The sequence below is a fragment of the Cyprinodon variegatus genome, unplaced genomic scaffold, assembly GCF_000732505.1.
Source record: "Cyprinodon variegatus isolate N-32 unplaced genomic scaffold, C_variegatus-1.0 Scaffold165, whole genome shotgun sequence".
NCBI classification, from domain to species: domain Eukaryota; kingdom Metazoa; phylum Chordata; class Actinopteri; order Cyprinodontiformes; family Cyprinodontidae; genus Cyprinodon; species Cyprinodon variegatus.
Window position 1 is genome coordinate 977,511 of NW_015150618.1, and position 7,755 is coordinate 985,265.

Sequence of the window (7,755 nt, forward strand, 5' to 3'; positions counted from 1 at the left end):
GCCTCTCGCCCATTGACTGCTGGAGATAGGCACCAGCATCCCTCGCGACCCCACTCGGGACAAGCATGTCAGATGATGGATGGATGGATGTTGTGCTTTTTAATGTTCCTGTTGCAATAGTGTAGATTGACCCTGAGGTTCTGGTGCCTACCCGCTTTCGGCCACTCCTCAGTGTACATTGGTTATTGCCTGGCCACCCTTATAAAGATTTTCTGGCTACGCCTCTGTGATACTGTAGGCAGGCAGCTTCAAAATATCTCTGCATATTTTATTTACTTCACAAAAATAGCATATGTCCATAATTGTAGACTGAAGGAGAAATCAAACCAGGTTTCACTTTTACAAATATTCCCTAAAAAGCACGGATTTCATTTGCAAACCTCCAAATGTTGTTAAAGGACATTTTGTTGTGTCAAAGCTGTAACCCTTTTTCCCCTACATCAATCTGTATTTTGCTCACCCAGTAGAAAACGAGCTGTAGCTTAGTACAAAGGGATAAATGCTAACTTTAAAGCAAGGGTCGCCAACCATTTTAAGGTTGAGGGCTACTTCATGGGTACTAAGTCATAGGTAGAGTTACCAATACTGACCTATGAATTGGAGGATTCAGCTTTCACCTAAACTTACATAGTAAAAATTTTTTATTTGTTTTTTTTTTATTTTTTGTTCTTTTAGATATTGTCATTTTGAAATAAATTATTAGATGTTCTATATGATTAAATGCTCTAAAAGTATTAAAGAAGAAGAGCAACAGAATGAAATTGAATTCCAAACAGTCCACTATTGAGTTGCTCTGTTTTCAGAGGACACTGAGGGCACCCAAATATGGGCACCCCACGGGCGCCCATTTTGTAAAGCAGGGGTCAAGTTGGTGACCCCTGCTTTAAAGAGTAGTTTTCAAGGCTTGCCACCAGTGTTTCATAAGGGAAGCACTAGGTACACTGCAAAAACCATCTAGAAATAGGTTAAAAAAAAATCTTAAATGAAGTATATTTACCCTTAATCTGAGCAGGTGAAGAAGATGATTTGCAAATGAAATAAGTATTTTTACCACTAAAATAAGATAATTAGATAATATGCGCTTGAAATAAGACAAAGCAATTGTTTTTTTATTTTATTTTAATTGTAAATTGTCTTGTTCCATTGGCAAAGTGTCTCACTTACCTCCTCTGTTCAAGAAAAAATGCACTTCATTTAAGCAAAAATGACTTATTTAGATTTCCATTTTTTGCAGTATAAGCACCTCATGAAATCATCTGATCAAAGTGTCAACAAAACAAGTGAAAGCAACTTGTCAGAAGACAGCCACCAAACATAACTGGACATCAGATTTAGATTCCTGAATGGCAATATTGTGAATCAAATAATAAAAATTCATCACAAACATTTAGCTTCACACGATTTATCCTCATAAACAACAACAAAAACATTTCCCAGCTGAGTCTAGCCTAACATGGCAGCTTAAAGGCAGATATGATGAGGCAGTTTAGTTTTCTATTGTCTCCATGTAAATTTTGCTTGATTGATGCAACCACACAGCCATCTCTGCCTTTATGTCTGCACCCCAAGAGGGATACTTACCCAGTAAAGGTTGGAAACCTCCTCAATCAAATTATGTGCAAAAAAAAAAAAAAAAGCAAGTAAAACAGTTCAGTGCATGAAAGAGGTGCTTCAAACCAAATCAAAAATTTTTTTTCCTCTTTTACTAACGCTATTTGGTCCCCATTCTAATGCTGCTCTGGGCAACTGTCCATGCAGCCAAAAAACCCCAAAAAACTGACACTTTTTGATAGATATTCAGTTACATTCACATACATGTTTGAATGGACCACTCTCACACATTAAAGTGCTTTATCAAAATCATTCCACTGGCAGTATTTAGGGTTGTTATCCTGCTCCAACGTGAACCTTCAGTCTTTTTTTATTTATTTATTTTTTTTATCTGTTCTTTGACTACTTCTTGGAATCAAGCTTCCCATTGACTTTAACCAAATTCCCTGTCTCTATTAAATAAGAGCATCCTGATGATAAAACCTCCATATTTTAATGAGATCAAAGTTTGCAGTAATTTCTGCACCACATGGTTTTGCATTCATGCCAAACCTGCCACTTCAAGTAAATAATTATGTCTGTAGATTTGCAGTTTGTAGACACTCCTCTATTGGAAGTTTTATAATGTTTTCTAGCTTAACTTTTGTAAATTAATTTTACTTCTCTCCACAACTTCATTCCTGATCTGTCTGCTGTGTTATTTGGTCTTTTATTTTTTTAAACAATATGATTTATTTCTATCATAGATTACAATAAACACAAGCAGACTTTGTCTAATAATATTTCTTTCTAATACATTTGAAAACCAAAAATCCCTTTTCTTTCTGTTCATAATTATGTAAGCCTACTATAGTTTGCAATGATCTGACATATATGTGATTTGAAGTGTGTAGTTGCAAGATGACAAAATGAATAAAACTGGCAGGTATGAATACTTTTGCAAGGTGCTGTCTCCAAATCAACCCTGAGTTATTTCATTTTTCCAGTGCTCCTGATATTCAAGCAGCAGTGCCTCAGCGGCTTCAATCGTGCAAATGTCTTTACCTCAAATTTTCCTCCCTTGCATAAGAACATTTTATGTTTTTTTGATTAAAACCTAAAATGTATAGACTTGCGTTGTAGCAGGAGATATTAGAAGTCAAATGCTCTCAGAAGAATTTCAATCACTAAGGGCTCTTTCAAAGCTAATGAGATCTACAGGAATCACTTTAATTCTGACTCAGAGCAGCAGCAGGAGCCCATGGTACTAAGAAAAAAAAACATAATTTCTTTGCTCTCAAGTTCAATTAATAAGAATTATCACCTAATTACTATTTTTATGCCAGTTAACATCAAACTGTTTTACAGCCTCTGTAAGTCTGTTTCTCAAACAGCCTCTTATGATGAACGGCAAGGTTTTATGAACCGTTTCATATCACAGATTTCTGTCTGTGTTTCTTAATTTTATCTTTTTTTATAGCAAATTTCAAAGGCAGTCAGCAGAAGCTTGGATCCTTTTCTTATACGACTGTGGTTCAGCCTGAAAAGTACTTTTACAATTACAAAGTTGATGGGTTTGCTTCCTACCTCATCCCAACAAACCTTAATGTCCCTGTGGTAAAGGCACTCACAGTTTCAGACATTTGTATCCCTGTATATAGTGTATGTTGGTTGTGTTTTGAGGTCAATCAAGATTTGATTTAAAAAAAAAAGCTTTAGCTGGTTGATATTACTAGAGTTCTATTCATTCCATTTACTATTTATTGGCTTGATTTTCAGCTCCTTTTGGAAGTCATCATCATCATCATCATAACCCTCCGACTTAAAAAATCATCCAGAAAGAAAACTGCCAACCTACCAAGGCTATGTCTTCTTTAAAAACTGTCAGGTTAAGAAAAAAAAAAAAAAAAAACAGAAAAAACTGAGAAGCAGCTAAGAGGTCAATTGTATCTCTGGAGGGAGTTGAAAAATGTGCAGCTAACAATCAGTTGACAGGAACTATTATATGCACAAAAATGACGATAAGAATAGGTCTGAAAATAAAAGTGTTATGGTATCATCATATAGTATCTTTATTAGTTTGATAATCCATGGAACGGACAAACAAGAGGAAGAAGATGGTCTGGTCAGGTGACACACAAATAAGACATTTGTGTTCATGCAAAGTGCAATGTGCACAAAAAAAAAAGCCCCACTGTACATCACCCTTAACAAACCATTATCATGCTCTATGGCTGCTTCCTGCAGCAGGGAGAGGGAAGCGGTCCAGGGTTGGTGGGCAGATGGTAGTTAAATACACGACAATCCTTTAAGGGAACCTGTTAAAGGCTGCAAAAGAAGAGTTTAAGAGAGAGGTCACCTTCAGGTAGAGCAATGGCCCTAAGCCAGAGTTACAATGGAGTGAACATTTATCTGACAAGAATATGGTGATTTCCTTTCACATAATGCATAACAAGAAATAGATTAAGACTTTTAAAGTAATTAGAAACTTATTGTTATATTGTCTCAGTTTACATTAAAAAAAAGACTGAAAGGTCTGATGTTTGGGGAAATATTTTTTTTAGCAGAAATATAGGTGATCAAGAACATATGCACTAATTAAACATAACTCTACAGTACACAGAGCAGCTCACTGGAGCCTTGTTGTCACAGTAAGCCATACAGGAACAGCTTTTTACACTTTGCTTTTTGTGCAGATTTAGCGCACAAGATAAGAAAGTGTTAATTAGTGAGTTCTGAAGATGTCAGTTGAGTTTAGTGCTAAACCAAGCCAAAAGCTGCTGGCAGAATTTTCATAAAAGTTGTGATTTAGCCTTTCAGCTGTCTTTACTTTATTATTGTTTTTACTCATTATGCTCCACTGTATACGTTTGTAGTGACATCTATAAGCCAAAAAAAAAAAACAATAACACCTAGTTTCTCAAGCTGTATTTCATTTTTGAAAGTTCTTCTTAAACACTTCTACAGAAACCTGGAAAAGGATCTAATCATTCCTGTATAAGCTTCCCTGATTTTAAACATGGCTTGGCCATTATATCTGGGCCGATCATTAACTTGGCTAATCAATCCCTTTCTCTTGTCTACCCCCTTAAGGTTAATAGGTCAACCTAAGATACCGTAATGAGATTGCCTTGGTCTAGATTCCAAAACCAAAGCATGTCTTAAAAATCGGAAGAAATTTTTGATGCTGAGATGTTGTGATTCTTTTTTCCTTAACGGAAATGGATTTTGAAACCCCAGAGATGGGGCTATGGAGTCAACAAGTCATCTCTATGTCATGCATTTTATACACTCAGCCACTGATCCAGGAGCGTCCAATCTACACACTGGTTAATTCACTGTGCAGATTGGACTCTCCTGCTTCAGTATCTAAAATATAAAATACATGAAATAGAGATGAATTGTTGACTCCAGAGCAGGGGGCGGAGCTAGATGGGGTGCCAGAGGTGGCCATGCCCCACCCTTAGCCAATCATTGGCCACCGCTGTGGCCATCCCTACCATTTTCCCCCTCTAATACAGATAGTGGTGACAGTAATACTCTCAAGTTGAATTTTCAAAACATTTTATTTTTCATATATTAACATTTACTTGACGACAAAAACACTATGGTTAATTATTGCATCAATGTACTGAAATTAAAGAAGATTATCACAGAATTCATGCTCTTTTCAGTATTACATTTTGTGTTATATAGGATAAAGAGAAAATGATTTCTCGCTGCAAGTCATATAGGAGTATTCAGGGAAATCATAGATAACTATTTTAATAAAAAGGTATTAAGTAATCAATTTATTTAAATATTAGAAGTTGTAAATATAATTTTTTTGCAGAATGATTATTGATAAAAGTAACTAATGACAATGGAAAAGATGTTTCGCCCCAGAACTCAAACTTGAAAGAAATGTATCCACTATATCTTTTACCTAGAAAGATTTGTCTTTATTTAGAAAATATGGACGTTGTGCTCATTAATTTTCCTGTTGGAACAGTGTAGATTGACCCTGAGGTCCTGGCGCCTATTCACTTTCAACCACCCCTCAGTGTACATTGGTTATTGCCTGGCCACCCTTGTAAAAATGTTCTGGTTATGCCTCAGCTCCATTGCCCCCATTTCTGCCATGTTCCTCCTATTTAATGTCAACACTATAATCTGTTCTGATTTCTTTGGATCAGTTGAATTTTTTTTCAATGTTAATATCAATGGAGCAATACTTACTAGTTAATAATAATAGTACCCCCTATGTTACAGTCAACCAATTCATAATGGGAACTTGCTAATGTTGTGCTACTCCTTATTAATTACAATTTGACTGGATTGTTAAAATGTGTGAAAATGCAAACGTAAAGGCATGAAGCACGGTGCAATGATTGTCAGTTAAAAATAGGCACACATTCCAATAAATTGGTACATTTTCATGAAACATAGCAACAGTCCTACTGATGTAGAATATGCTTCTTTCCAGACATTTAGCCATATTATATCTTGAAGAGCACAGGAGTAGTTAATAACAAAACTGGGTGAATGAGTTATTTAGCATGACGGCTCACTGAAGTGATTTATTGCATGAACAGCCCCTAATGTTATTAGTTCCACCTGTGCGTCTTCTGTCACTTGATTGAATGTGTTAATATGAAGTGCTGATTAATGCATCTCAATAGAAATACAAAGCAAAACCTTAGAGAAACGGTGCAGGTTTAAGATGTGACTCTATTTAAACAATTATATAGCCATCACATTTTATGTTCCACATTTTGCTTGGTGTGTGTCCTAAGTCTGCTCTTATAAAAAAAAATTCATTAAAAAATAAAAGAAGAAAGAGAGCTCTTTGACTGATAATAACTTACATAACTTTAATGAAGCAGCAAATTAATCTCAACTATATCAATGTTAAATCCTCACATCATTGACTTTTTCTCCTCTTGCTTTAACTATTATTTCTCATAATCTGCTCAAACTGGTTTTTTAGCTAACATTTAGGATAAACTTGTATTTAAAAAAAACAACAGAAACTGGACAAACCTTTGATTATTTTCTTTTACAGTAATGTCTTAGTTAACGGCTTTGTTTGGCACTTTACAAAAACATAAAGCTGTATAGATGTGCAAGCTTTTGTGGCAAGAGTGGATGCCATTTATAATATCTAGGGTTGAGGAGAGCCATTAGCAATTAAGTATGCATGCACTAAAAAACATTGCAAAGGATCTGTAAGAGGTTCAAAACATGAAGCTGCAAAGTAGGAAGTTAAATATACTCAGAAATGGTGAGTGTTCCATCAACATTGCATGCAGCTTTTTAAAAAGCAGCTTTTTTTTTTTTTTTCAAAATAGGTCGGAAGTGCGGTACAAATAAACCTCTTTTCTACTTTACTTGTCACTAAAAAAAACTTCTTGTTGTCAGGGGAAATGAGCCTGTAAATGACTGGTAAAAAGGTAATAAGAGGAATATTCTTTTTTTGCCTGGGCAAGTGAGATTGTAGAGGCGTAACGGTGTAAACACGAGAGCATCAGGAATAATGTTCTCTGGAAGTATTAAGCAAATATCGAGGCACTTTCAGAGAAAACTGGACGGGAGTCGCATTCACTGGCATTGGCCTGAAGAGGAAATAAGTCAAAAAACATAAGAAGGAGTTGTTATCTGTTTTAATCTTTGTTTTTTCCTCTTCAGCTGTTTTTGTTATTTGTTTAACAATCTTCAACTATAAAATTATTACACCCATCCATACATACCTAACCACCTATCCTATAGGCCCCATTACTGACTTGTCCTTATTTTGCTCAGCCTTAATCTATCCCAGATGATTAAATTACATCCTCACAGATCATTTAATAATTTTCTAATATTTAAACACATGATATACCGTTTTATCAGTAAACTCTATAATTTAATCAATATCTCTATTCAATTGTTTTTCTCCCTTTTTAATTCCATGTCTCATTATAGCATTTTAGGTCTGAGCTGGGATGAGCTCTTAAGGTTATTTAAGTATTGTTTTCGTGAATACTTCTTGACAGTAATCTAGTGAATATGTTTTTATTAAAGTAATTGTTGGGATCTGGAGGTTCTCCACCTTCTCCAGCAGAGTGCGCTGTGGATCCCCTGGGCTGGAGCCCTCCAGCACAGCTGACGTTCATCAGCCCATCAGGAGACCTGCCTATCAGTGGCGGCCGGCCCATAGGGGGCGCTGGGGCACCGCCCTCCCTGATAAGAAGAGAGAAACGTAAA